This window comes from Ambystoma mexicanum, chromosome 13, assembly GCF_040938575.1.
Source record: "Ambystoma mexicanum isolate Mex_15411 chromosome 13, UKY_AmexF1_1, whole genome shotgun sequence".
Lineage (NCBI taxonomy): Eukaryota > Metazoa > Chordata > Amphibia > Caudata > Ambystomatidae > Ambystoma > Ambystoma mexicanum.
Window position 1 is genome coordinate 684443943 of NC_090938.1, and position 15087 is coordinate 684459029.

Genomic DNA, 15087 nt, shown 5'->3' on the forward strand with positions numbered 1-15087 from the left:
GACAGCCGTTAGTATCTTGCTGTCCTGATTCAGCATAGATAGTGGCCTGTACGACCCACAGTTATGCCCAGGTTTATTGGGCTTAGGGAGCGGTACGATGACCGCCTCCCTGAGCGATTCCGGCAGCCTCCCCGTCTCAAACGCCTCATTAAGCATGTCAAGCATCGGGGGGAGAACCTCCGCCCCAAAAGTTTTATAAAATTCGCTGGGCAGGCCGTCCGTTCCCGGGGTCTTACAAGTGGGTAACTGCCGGACGACCGCCTCCAACTCTCCCAGTGTTATCGGGGCATCTAGTTCCTCTCTCTCTGCCGTGCTTATCTTGGGCAGCCCTATATCCTGCAGGGTCTCTAACACTTCCTCCCGGTCACCACCGCCTGGATCCGCGTATAATTCCCTGTAGTAATTCACAAATTCCTCATTTACGCCCTCTTGGGTGTCTATCTGCTTCCCATCCTCTCTAGTTATCGTCCTAATCGGGGGTCTCGGAGTTTCCCTTTTATACAACCATGCCAGAAGACGGCCCGTTTTATCTCCTCCCGCGTGTTGTCTCTCAACATACTTTTTGTAATTTAGGTTACAGAGCCTCCCCCAATATTCCGTACACTGCTGTTGTAGTTTAAGCACCAGCTCGTTGTCTGTGTGCTCGCTTTTCAACGCCCGTTCCAGCTCACTTTCTGCTCTCTGTAAATCAGCCAGGACCCCATTCTGCAAGCCTTTCGATTTGGCAATCGCTACCCCTCGTACCATCACCTTAAAAGCCTCCCACAGAGTTCCCGCCGAGTCAACGCTGCCAGTGTTTGTATCGAAATAGCTAACTATTTCTTCCCGCATGTTCTCTCTAAATACATGGTCTTTAAGCGCCTCTGCGCGCAGACGCCACGTCGGTATCCGCGTCCTGGGGCGGCCATATTGCCATCCCACCACCATAGGCGAGTGGTCTGATAGGACCCTCGCTTTATATTCCGCACTAGACACCTCTACCAATACATCTGACGTGGCAAAAAAATAGTCAAGCCTAGTGTGCAACTGCTGTGGGGCCGAGTAGTGGGAGTACTGTCTCTCGTTGGGGTGCCTAGCCCTCCATACATCTTCGAACTCGAAGTCCCGCAGCAGCGCCCGCAGCGCCCGGGCTGCCGGGGCGGGCCTAATCACCTTGTCGTCGGATCTGTCCAACCCCGGGTCCAACACACAGTTAAAATCCCCTCCCCACAACACCGCACTCCCAACACACCAGCTCAAGTTGGTACTCATGGTCCGGAAGTACTCTGCCGTGCCCTGGTTGGGGGCATACGTATTTACTATACACATCTCTTTATTCTCAACCACCCCTCTTACCATAACCAGGCGCCCCTCAGTATCCAACATTTCCTGCCTCAGTTGGAACGGGACATGCGGCGCCACCCAGATCAGCACACCCCTAGCATAAGCTGAGTACGTGGATCCCACCACCGTTCCTCCCCACTTTTTCTTTACCAGCTCTAGCTTATCTCGGGTCAGATGCGTTTCTTGTAATAATGCGATGTCTATCTTCTGTCTTCTCAAGTATAGCATGACTTTGTTCCGTTTCAGATAACTATTTAGGCCTCTGACGTTCCATGTCAACAATTTTAGCTCCCCCATAATTCACTGGTATCCTGCCCTCTCCCCTCCGACCATCCCCGCTCATCCATGCCGTCCGGATATCTCATCCACAATACTACCTTAGTGCTCGCGATCAAACTCAAACTTCCCAACACTATATACACCCCAACTGTCCCCACACCCCCAACTCCCCCCTCCCATCCCCCCCACCCCAACTCCCCCCCCAACTGTTGCCCAGCTCCATCCCTGGATCTCAGGCCCCCCCACATCTAGTTCCGGCTGTTACACCCAGAGCCCAGTAGGGTAAAGTCGCCCTAACGGCCACTTAACTAAACAACACTAAACGGGGGTGAATGGACTAGCCCCGGAAGGCTCCCTTATAAGACAACAGTTCCAGTGCAAACAGTGTACTAACCACCCAGTTCCAGGCCCGACTTCCCCAGGCCATAGCAATAACTATAGTCAAGTCCCATAGTCTCCAGCTGCACCCTCTCCCGTCGTCAATCACTTATCTCTCATTTCCACCTTTATCCGCCTGGACCTCCGGCTCCTGGGGGCTGCCCTGCATGTCCAGCCACCCCATGGCTTCCTCGGGCGACTCGAAAAACAAGGATCTGTTGTTGTGGATCACCTTCAATTTGGCGGGGTAGAGGAGCATATATTTCTTTCCCGCCTCCCTCAGTCTTCTTTTGGCCGCCCCAAAGTTCATCCGACTCCTTTGCACCATCATGGTGTAGTCTGGGTAGGCCGTTATAGTTGCCTCCCCTCTCTTGATGGTTCCCCCTTTGCGGAAATGCTCCAAAATCCTCTCACGGTCTCGGTAATTAAGGATTTTGGCTATCATAAGCCTGGGCGGACCGCCCGGTGGAGGCCTCCTGGCCAATGCCCTATGCGCTCGCTCCACCGCAAAACCCTGCGACAGCGCACCCCCGGTGATCTCTTGGAGCAGCATATTCTCAATAAACTCCGTGGGGTTATGACCCTCCAATCCTTCCGGAATGCCCACAATACGGATATTGTTCCTCCGGGCGCGCCCTTCTGCTTCTTCGGCTCTGTTCTCCAGGTTGCGCACTTTCTGCGCCAAGACATGCAGGTCGGCCTTGTGTGAGGCACAATCCGCCGTGTTGGCGCTCCCCTCCTTTTCTAGGCTCTCCGTGCGCTCCGATAGGGTCTTCACATCCTGTCGAAGTAGATTCACCTCCTCCCGAACCTCTCCCACTTTGAGGTCGAGTACTGTTTTCAGGTCCGCCACCACCATTTCAAGCTTGGCCTCCCAGGCGGTTTTCAGGTCAGCTTTCAGTTCAGCGATCGCGACTAGCACATCCTGGTTTGGACTGGCGGTGGCCATGCCACATACGGATGGCTTCTCCTTACTCCGAGCACTCTCTGGGCCCGTCGGTGTCTTAGTAAACTCATCCAACGTGGGCTGTTTCACTCTCTGTCTGATGGGCTTGTTCGACATCCCGCAGCCACTGTATGCCGTGGGCCCGTTCACTCCCACCTCACCACCACCAAGGGGGAGAGAGGCCTACTTTCCGCCCCCAATGGAGCGTGTTCTTCTTCACGCCTCAAGTGTCCCTTTGTAGCAATCTCTCCCACCACTCATCCGGGTTTCAGATGCTAGCGATGTCAGTGCAGAGGGGATTGTTACAATGTAGTTGCCCATGTAACCACTGTGAAGCTTTCCACTTGTGTAGTCCTGATCATGCATTCGGATCAAGTCGTGGCCCGGGAGCTTCCCTCTCGCCCCTGAGCTGCTTTTGAACACCCGCCTCTGCGGGCTGAGGGACTCACATGCGACTTAGCGGCTCCAGCGCTGCAGTCCGCCGTCTCCAGTGCCCGCTCCGGCCCCGCGCACGCCGTCCGCCCCCGAGAAATGCAGGGCACCTCGTTGTTTTCGTTGCGAGGTCCGCCTCGCCCGCCAGCACGATTGGGCCCTAGTGCCGGCCGCTCACCTTCACGGGCCCACACCGGGCGACGGAGGCCACCGGAGACACGGCAACGCACCCCAGAGGTGCGCGGATGTCCCACACGGCCCGCCCCGCGGTCGTCCGCACACAGAGCGCTTTCCTCAGTTTATGGCCCTTTGTTCGGCGCGGCCGCCATTTTGTCGATGCCAGTCCGCAGCTCCGGGGACTTCGCACGCTCAGATCTACCGTTCCCTGGGTTGCTCGAATCCCGTATTATTAGCAATTAGTCCACATGCCTTCATGAGTAAATGCCTGCGTTCCTGGCGTAGGAAGGTCAGCACAAGTGCACTTTTTCCAAGGATAGATGAAGGATCTCCGGGAGCTCTTCCGAGAGCACGTCTCCTCACATGGCCATCAAGCCACGCCCCGATAAAGTACACCTTAACCTTTCCTTTAGAGGTTGCCCAGGTGGGGGGATCCTCACGCAGTATTGCCTATCTACTTCAAAGAAAGCATTCTGCCAATGTTCCTAATCTAACCTGCCTTTCTACAGTAATGCTATGCAATTATCCAATGCTTTAGGATTCCTATGCTTTTTAATAACTGTCAGAGTTGGTGCATTCTAAATTGAATCTAAAATATATTGTGCTACCACATAGATAGGTATATATTTATCATTATTAGCGAAGTGTTACCTGAGTACAAAGTGTGTTATTTATTAATGTATATGTTTATCTGAACATTATCATAATATATCATAAAAGGCCAGATGTATGTTTGTCTGAAGCCGTCCTGCCCGCTTCACATGCTATCACTGCTAGAGGGAGTTGTTGCATTATGCATACAACAATAAGACTTCAATGTTATCTTCCAGGCACACAAAATGTGTATTACAAATTATCTCCGCTAGAAGGAGCTGTTGCCTTATGCATACAACAGTAAGACTTCAAGTTCGTCTTCCAGGTGAACAAAGTGTGCATTTCAACAAAATCAATGCTAGAGGGAGCTGTGCCTTAAGTATACAACAATAAGACTTCGGGCTTCATTACAAGGAGGGCGGTAAGGGGTTAACGGTGCCGGTAAAGGTGCCGGAGCCGTTAACCCCTTACTGCTCTATTATGAGGTCTGCTTGCGGGACCTGCTCAGGACGCCTGGTTTTACCAGACGTCTTTAGCGGGTCCCGCGAGCGGCCCAGCATGCTAACAACGGGCCCGTCATTAACGGGCCCGTTGTTAGCATGCTCCCCATTCCTATTGAGCCCTATGGGGACTGAAATGGGAATGGGGATGGACCGGGTCCGGGTTCCCTGAATGGGGAAATACCGGGCCCTCCAAGGTCGGAATGGCCCGGTATTTCCCCATTCAGGGAACCAGGACCCGGACCTGAGTCATAATGAGGCCCTTCAAGTTCATCTTCCAGGCAAACAAAATGTGCATTTCATGTTATCACCGCTAAAGGGAGATTTTTCCTTACACATACAACAATAAGACTTCAAGTTCATCTTCCAAGCGAACAAATTGTGTATTTCAACAATGATAACATACAATTAGCTGCAGAAAAGGCCCAAGACAGCATACTTCAAGTTGCACACACTAAGAAAATATATATATTAAAAAAAATAATGTATAAACAGAAATTCATTTAACATTATTTCTCTAAAAAAATGTATTACTTTTTTGCTTCAATGTACTTATGTTTTATGTAATTATTCATTGTAATATTTCTTGGCATGTATTTAAGCAATAAGCCCCGAGCCACGGGGGGCATTACTGAGTCCGGTAAGGCCCCGGGGCCTCAGGCCTCAGGCCCCGGGGCTTTACCGGACTGGGTAATGCCCCTGCAGCTCTATTAGTACCCCGGCTTGCAAGACCGGGGTACTAAAAGCATTGTTTTTCTGTTCCAAAATGCTGCAGCGTTTCAGAACAAAAATATTTTTTTTTCAAAAAAATGGCCGCCGGGGAAAGGAAAACCGAGTTTGTTTTCTCTTTCGATGGCACCCATTCAAAATCAATGTAAAAAAATGTAGAAAGAAAATGGCCGCCATGGAAAGGGAGAAGAGACTACATGTAGTCCCTTCTCCCTTTCCATGGCGACTATTAAAAAAAGAGTGCAAATGTAAACAAAAACAAATGGCTGCCATGGAAAGGAGAGAAGGAACTACACGTAGTCCCTTCTTCCTTTCCATGATGGCCTGTCTGGGATCGGGAGCAGGTGCGCTTGGGACAGAAGTGTTCCCAGCGTGTTCGATCCCGCAAAAGGACCAAAAAGAAGGTAAGTGGGGTTGGGAGGGCGGGGAGAGGATTGTTTGGATGTGGGGTACAGGGGAGGGAGAAAACACTTACCTGAATCCCTGGCGGGGGAGGATGGCAGCCTCCAGCCGTGTGGTGGCTCGCAGTAGGGATTACCCCATTTCGAGCCTCCTCATTGGCAGAGGGGCTGCCACACCCCCCTGTCGGGGATATGAAGGATTCGAGGAATTCTTGGTCGGGTAACGCCCTGGCGAGGGCCAATCAGATTGCATGTAACAATTTGATTGTCTCGCGCCGGGTACTAATATTATATCAATATTATTCTTCATGCACGTTTTAAACTTCATTTGACTTCAATTTACTTTATTTTATGATCTCATGTCTACTGCGAATCATGCTGCAAGTGAATTGTATTACTCTGACATCCCTCAACATTATATATTTGAGTTCAAAACCCGTAAGTGGAATCCAAGACAATGAGAAGATACAATTGGCCAGGATCACCCATGGACCCCTGTCCCCCAGACATCTACAAATCAATCCTCGCGCAAGGATCGCCAGCAGAACACTACAGAAACCTTCTAAATCTATCACTATCAACAGGGACTGTACCGAAGATTTTCAAATCAGCATACATCAAGCCACTCTTGAAAAACACAAGTGGTGACGTAGATGACCTTTCCAACTACAGGCTGATCTCTAACATCCCCTACCCAGCAAAAATTCTAGAAACCTATGTATATAAACTAACCCAAGAACACGTAGAAAAACACCACCTGCTGGACCAAGCTCAAATCGGTTTGAGACCAGCGAGAGGAACGGAAACAGCACTACTATCCATCTGGGACGACCTCAAAACTAACACAGACTCAAACACTACCTCAGCCCTTATTCTGCTCGACCTCTCCGCAGCCTTTGACACAGTTAGCCACGACACCCTGACCAAAAGACTAGAAGACATAGGCATAACTGACACAGCACTACGCTGGACCAAATCATTCCTAGCAGACAGAACAGAAACCGTATGGATAAAACCTTTCAAATCCACTCCACGAGTTAACGACTGTGGAGTGCCACAAGGATCCTCACTATCTCCACTATATTTCAACATCTATCAGACCCCGGCCATCAGAATCTTCAAAGAATACAACATTACATGTTACAACTACGCAGATGACACTCAGATCATCTACAAAATCAAAGACACTGATGCTGACCATTCAACCCTAACCGACTGTCTAAAAGAAGTCTTCAACTGGATGGATGCCAACAACCTGAAAATCAACCCAGGAAAGACAGAAATCATGATCGTATCCAAAGACCAAGAGAACAAAACCACCATCCCATGGCCTACGGAAATGGGAAACACACCAACATCATCGAAGGTAGTAAAAAATCTGTGAGTCCTAATGGACAACTCCCTAACCCTGGAACCACAAATAAATGCAACAGTGAGGAAATGCTTTTTCCACCTACACACGGCAAGAAGAATTCCACCTTTCCTCTCCTTCACGCACAAAACACTCACTATCATCGCCCTAATCATGTCAAAAATCGACTATGCAAACAGCCTCTACCTCGGAATACCAGAATACCTCCTGAAGAAACTGCAACAGATACAAAATGCAGCAGCAAGACTACTCCTCAAACTATCCAGAAGAGACCACATCACTCCAGCCCTAAAAACACTACACTGGCTCCCAGTAAAACATCGCATCACCTTCAAAACAATGTGCATAACGCACAGGGCAATCAGCGGACAAGGAGCAGAATTCCTACAAAAGAAAATTACAGTCTACAAACCAACGAGACCCCTCCGATCAAGCAACGAAATCTGCCTGAAACTCAAACCATACCTTAAGAAAAAACTTGGAGGCACGTCCTTCTACCACTTAGCCGCAAAAACCTGGAACAAAATCCCAAAAGAAATAAGAAACACTGAAGATCACCTAAAATTCAGGAAATCACTAGAAACCTAGCTCTTCCACACCACAGACTAAATCTGGAAACCAAAACCGGAAAAAGGATGACGAAACCGGAAAGGACACGGACATCCCCGACCCGAGAGAGTAACTCCCTTGTCATCTGGACGGGCGACACCGGATAGACTGGAACACAGGCGGCACGCACGGAGAGTGAGTCAACTGCCCCAGACAATCCCACCAACACTTTCGCCCACCACTTAGTTACCGCCAGGTATCACAGTGGTGTGGAATTGTTGAGATATTGGCAATCACCACACTACCTGAGAGGTTGACATTGGCAGGTGCACTGGCCACAGGAGTATGAAGGGAGGATAAGGGGAGCTATAAGAGAACATGTTAGAGGTGGGGGCCAGAGGAGTAAGGAACCTGTATGTCAGTCGGACCCAGATCAGGACAGAGCCGCATCAGGGGAGACTACGTAAGCCGAGCGCCTCAATTTAGGATAGAGACGCAAACTAACCAACCCTACTAACAATTTCCCTTTCTGCATACACCTCTCTAACCAAACACAACCAAAATCTACAGCACAACAAACCGCACAAACTTCACTACATTGCAACAACAAAACAAAAACACACATAGTCTTGCACAACAGTACACGACGACTACCGGCCGCAAACACCCCAGGCCCAGCCAACGGACCCACCGGGCTGAGGCCAACAGCACATCACTGCTCTTTTGCACTTTTCCTGCTTTCTCCCACTAACTCAACCTCCCCAGAGCACCTGGGGACCACTCCGGTGGTGATAGTGCGCCGTACAAATGTCCTTTAACATTAACATTAACAGTATGTACTAGGATGAATATCAACGGATTGTGTGTATCCACGTACACGGAGCAAGATCCTTTACACATTTCTTTCTCTATTAACATAAATTACGTTAAAATACACCACATAATGGCCCTCATTACGACCCTGGCGGAAAGCGACTGACCGGAGCGCCACAGCGTAAATAGCGTTTCCGCCATTGTACGAAGGAGCAAAGTGCGGCCCATTCCGACCCATCGGGCACGAGCACCACGCCACGGCGGAAGTGCAAAGTCCGCGATGGCGGAAATGACCCCAAAACGGCCCACACCGCCGCCGTACGGCGCCCTAGGTGCAATACCGCCACCCCTCTTAGCGGTCACCGCAGTGTGCGCCTACCGGAAAGTACGGTGCCCGGAAATATACGGAAAGGGAAGTTAAAACATGGGCCCGGAACGGGAAACATCCCGGCGTACACCTATAAAAACACCAAAACAACACAACCACTAAAATCACTACCCTGAAACACACCCCAACCCGTCAACCACCCTAGCGAAACCAAGAAAAATGGGAAAAGTAGCGAAGAAAGCGTGCGACCGCAAGCGGCAGGTCCACTTCTCCCGTGAGGAACTCACCGTGCTAACAGAGACCCTCCAGGAGAATGCAGCCGTCGTCTTCTCCACGCAAATGACCAGGACGGCACTTGCAAACAAGAAGGCCATATGGGCTCTGGTGGCACAGCGGGTAAGTGCGGTGGGGACCGCACCCCGCACCCCACAGCAATGCCGCAAGCGATGGGACGACCTGCGGATACGCGTCCGCAGCATTCTCTCTGCCAACCGCAACATTGCCACAGCCACCGGGGGAGGTCCTGAATCACCCATCAAGTTGACCCCCTGGGAAGAAATCTGTGCCTCCACCATCGGAATGGAGAGCATAGAGGGAGTCGGAGGGATGGAGAAAGGAGTGCAGACATCCGAAGATTCAGGTAGGTGGGCCAGATAAAACAATGCCAAATCCACACAGTCCATCCATGTGAAGTACCATGCGTCCACATAGTGCAACAGAAACACATGTCCAGGAGAACGCCCACACACATCGGCCTGATAGCGCACGTTAAAACCCACAATAAATACATAAATAATTAAAAACCCCTAATACACGCACTACACGTGCAGCAGGCACACCATAACTGCAGGCTGCCAAACAACTGCACCCTCACTCCACACACAAATCAAAGCACCTCCAAGACCCCGACCCAAATCACCCTCAGGTACCACCCCAATGCATGTGATACAATGCCATTCCAATTCCCACTGACCCATCAATAACCCTCGCCCTCCTTTACTCCACCACAGGGTCCGATCCAAACGACGAGCTACAGGACACCCCTACCAGCACACCTGCAAAGAGGGCCAAGACCAACGGCCAGAGACCCTCCACCTCAGCTGCACGCATCAAGACACGGCAGCAGCACAAATCAGGTGGCAGCACAGAGGAGGGAACATCAACAGGCACCCCAGCAGCCAGCATGCCCACAACACCACCACCACAGGTCCCCCCAATGGATGCCACAGAAGGCACTGCCTCTGGTGGCAGCAGCACCATAGGTGACACCCCATTGATGGCAGCATGCTCGGACACAGAAGACGGGGATGTCGAGGTCAGATCCATCCATGACCTGTCCCAATCCCCCTGTCTGTCCCCTCCCGTACAACATGAGGATACCACGCAGGTGCAGCCACAAGACGACGACTGGCCATCCCCCACAAGCCCTGTGGCAAGGCAACATGAGGACAACAGCCCCTCTGTGACACCACCGCAAATGGCCATGGCCCAGCAGAGGCAACAGTCCCTCGACAAGTTAATCGTCCAACAGCAGCAAATGGCCACACTCCTCAAGGGCCATGCCGATGAATGTGGGGGCACCAAGGCAGACATAGAAACATCAACAGAGACACTTAGGGCAGAAATGGAGAGAGGTACAGAGACGCTAAGGGCACAAATTGAGAGTAGCACCAAGAGCCTGAGAGTCCAAATGGAGAGTAGCACCGAGAGCCTGAGGGGGGAACTGCATGCGACGTCCAAAGACGTATGTGCCGAACTTGCCGCAGTGCGCCGTGTGCTCACTGAGCTCTCGCAAACCCTTAGGGACATGCATGGACGTGAGCAGGCAGACACATCATCCGTTGCAAGTTCCGTCCAGGGCAGCCCCCAACGTAGATCTGGAAGGAACCTGCGCTCCACAGGCAGGGGTGCCCCTGATACCCGCAGAGGGGGCATGCAATAGCGACAGCCCACTGACAATGAGCATCTTTGGACACTGGTGTTCGGGGGGGAGGTAGGAGGGTGGAGGGGGTGTGTTGGGCTCACTTGGGTGGCGGGTCGATAGGGTGTTCAACATGATATCACATATGCCATAAAAAGTGCACGATCAACCAATGACAAGTGTGGACATTGATCTTTGTGTACTAGGCCATCATAGGCGTACAGTCCATATTGTGCATGTCCCAGACACACGCAGTGCCACGAGTCCCGTGTCCATGTATCAGCCACCAGGCGTGAGTGCTAGAAGCATACATCAATGAGATGCTGACGAATGTCACGGGCCTCCGGTGCCTCGCAGACTCCATGAGGTGCTGCCACATCCCCACCCTCATCATGACCATCATCAGGTGCTTGCAGTTCTGCGTCAGGGGGCATGGGCACATTTCTACGTACGCACATGTTGTGGAGCATGACACATGCCATCACCATCTTTGCAACCTTCTCATGGCGGTACAGGAGTGCCCCGCCAGACCTGCTGAGGCAGCGGAAACGGGTCTTCAGTAGGCCGAATGCCTGTTCAATGACTACACGGGTACGTGAGTGGGCATGGTTGTAGTCCTCCTCATGCTGGTCCCGTGGGTTCCGGACTGGTGTGAGGAGCCATCTCTTCAGTGGATATCCAGCATCACCTGTATGTGGACGAGAAACGTATGATGTGGAATGCCATTGATACGTACGCACACCCCCCCCCCCCCCTTCCTGGCAGGTCATTGACAATTCACATACCCCACATCATCATGCATGTAATGAGACTCACCGAGTAGCCAGGATCTGTTCCCTGCGTGTCGCTCCATGTAGCGTGGTATTGTAGAGTTCCTCAAGACCATAGAATCATGGGTTGATCCAGGGAATCGGGCACAACAATGTGTAATGATCCTGTTGGAGTCACACACCATCTGTACATTCAGGGAATGAAATTGTTTTCGGTTGCGGTACTGGGCCTCCATGGCATGTGGGACGACCAATTCAACATGGGTGCAGTCGATGGCACCAATGCAACCCGGTATGCCGGCAAGTGCATGGAATCCCACTTTTGTGTTGGTTATTTCCTGCTCCGAGCGTGGTAGAGAGATGTAGTCGTCTGCGTGCTTCAGGAGGGCATCGAGCACTTGCAATAGTGTCCGTGAGAACAGTGGCTGAGAAATGCCATGCAACTGTCCGACTGTGTGCTGGTAGGTGCCTGTGGCCAGGAAGTGGAGTACAGACACCACCTTCAGTAGGGGTGGGATGGCGGTTGGGCTATCTATCATGCTGACAAGGTCAGCCTGTGTCATGTCCACAATGGCGGCTATGGTGTCCCGGTCCAGACGGTAGAGGGTGTGGATCTGCTCATCAGTGAGGTTGAACGGATGTGCTCGGAGGCGTTGAATTGCGGGCTGCCTGCGTGGTGGTAGTGGCTGTGCTGGTGGGCCTTGCTGGCCCTGCCTTGGCCTCTTCCTCCTCCGTGCGGCTGGTTGTAGTTGGTGTTCGTCTACTTCTTGGAGTCGGAGCACTTGCAGTGCTATCAGGTCCCCCAGGGCCAACATCGCGAGTCCTGCCGGTAGCATTTCGGTGTGGTTGTGGGAGGAGACTGGCTGTGCAATTTATGTGTTTTCAGGCTGTATGGCCTCCACCTGTGGTGATTGATTCCACCTGTGCAAACTGCTCTCCCCTTTGGCCGAGCACGTCCCGCGCACAACGCTGCAATTCGGGGAATTGTATCTTGCTATTGCAATCATGTATTTGTACCCGATGGCCGTGTAAGATTGGTTGATATGTTCATTCTGCTGTGGTCCCATTGTTTCACATACTATCTGTGCAGTCGCGAACAGACTTGTGAGGGGTCAGTGGGACGTAGTACTCGAGTAACGGTGGGCCCTCATGCATCACTGTACCGAGTTGCAACGACGGGCGGGGCGTCCCATTCGTGGGTGAAGGCAGTTGCCATTTTCACACACAGCCGCACTCGATGGAATAATTAGTGATTTCAAACGGCCACAGATGCCTTTTCGACGTGATGTTGCAAATGAGGAATTCGAAGGGCGGCGCTTTCGGTTTCCAGCTAGCGGCGAGGAGATGCCCACAGGTCTGACTGCAAATGTAACGTTCTATTGTTCTATGTCCTTGAGACAGGGCCCATGGCGAGGGAGCAATGATTGATATGAATAGTTTGGGATGCGCAATAGCTACGTGGGCGATGAGGCCGTCCGTTACCAAATACATGTTACTTCACAACACTGGAATTACGGGCTGGGGCACTGTGGATTTAGCAGGCTGCATAACGCACAGACTCAATGGATGTTTCTAATGTTATGTGAGTAATTATTCAGGCATTTTGATCCCGGGATGAGGGAATGATGGATGGATGCATGGGCAGGTGATTTGATACAGAGTTTGCCATGTACAGGGCTTCTTGGGATCTATCCGCCTCCCCTACGCTATGTGATGCAGGGCTGCCATAGTGGGACCATCGTCCATCTGGCCTTGTTGAGCCCTCCCTGTCTCGAGGCGCCCTCAGACACTCGTTTGTGATGGTGTTTGCACCTCGATATAGATGGTTATGAGTCGCAAGTGGTTTTGGGGTGGTGATGTTCCTTTGGAGTGGGCTAGCATGCATATGGCTGTGGATTTCGTGTGATCATTGAAGTGAGTTGTTGGTATGTAGTTCTGATGGCCATTCTGTTCTTTTTCTTTTCTTTTGGTTGACAGGTACCTCCTCCCCTTTTGCCACTGCCATCTGTATGCCACTCCTGCAGATGGATTTTACTCCCGACACCTGCTGCTTCGTGTTAATCAGTGGAGCAGCATTACGATCTTATGGGACGATCGCCAATGGGCCACATGCCCTTACGCAGTACTGGTGGCTCGGAGCAACATTTCGGCCTTTCAGCTGGACTAGTGCCTCCCCATTGGGACGGCCCTGCGGTTCTGTGCGCTTCCATGTTGCCTTTTCGTACGTGATTGTGGCTCTGTGTACCATGGGGGAACAGGGCGACACACAGGTAGTGGCTGGTCATTTCTTGCGGTAGCAGCCCACAATGGTGATTGGTGTTTTGGAGTTCATGGCCTGATGGCTGTATGTGCTTTGTGATTTTGATGTGCATAAAATTTCTATTCTGATTTGGCCCGTGTAGCGTTTTTCTTTGCAAGTGATGTGGCATATGCCTATTTGGGGGGCGATGTATTGTGAGGAGATCTGCATTGGGTTCCAGCTTCGGGTTTAGTTGCGTGGTACTGTGCTGTGCGCGTTTGCCTACGAAGCCCAGTGAGGTCAGGGATGGGGGCTGCCAATATGCCAGTTTGAATGTTGTCATGCTCAGGGGCGGGGGATTGGGTTTTGTGTAACAGATGCCGGTCAGCCAGGTGGACTGGTTGAATGATGTGGTCTTCGGAATATTGCTGGTCACAGGTGCCTGTGTTTGCGTGCGTTTCTTGGTGGGGGACTGTGGTCATGTCCATTGGGATGGCTTCTGTATTCGTGCCATCTGTGCCCTGCAGCTCCCATTGGCCCCTCTTGTGTTTCTTTTGTTCGTTGGCATGCATGGGTGACTTGTACATTTCAATGGTTGCATTGTGGCTTCATTGCACCTACGGGGAGTTGTACTTTGTGGGCAGGGAGCGGTGTACAGGCACTCAGTGGGGCCGTTTACGGTTGATTCGCGATGCCGTACTTCTCGCCATGGCGGAATGGTACATTCCGCCATGCCTGATGGCGTTAGGTACATGTCCGCTAGGGTCGGAATTGGCGTACCGTTGCACCATGGTGGTGTTTGCGGTTTGGCATGGCGCGCGCGCGCGTGCTTGGTGCAGTTAGCGTTGGCGTTCACTACGGTGTCGCTAATGGCTTCGTACTTTGCGGTGACGGGTCATAGTCGCACCGAGCGCTATTCGATGGCGGTATTGCATTTCCGCCATCGTTTTTCGATTTCCGCCAGGGTCGTAATGAGGGCCAATATATTTAAACTCTGAAAATGTCTTCCTTTACGCACATTAGCCAGTGTACATAGGCTTTTTCACTAGTTTTATTTAAAACATCTGAAGTAGTGCATAGCATTCTTTTGTGGGGGCTTGGGGATTCACTGTACCTAAGAACCAGCCTGCATCACGTTCTGAGAGACTCCGCCTGGCTGCTCGTCCAACGTTACCAATTGAGAGCCATGGCTGTGGTGCTCTGTGCCTCTGCCCCAACTGTACAGGGGGAAGAAATACAGATACCCCCTCCAGTCTTTACACCCACACAGAAAAATATACATTCTGCCCTAAATTTGTGTATGTATGTATTGGCATTGTACAATATCTATATCGAC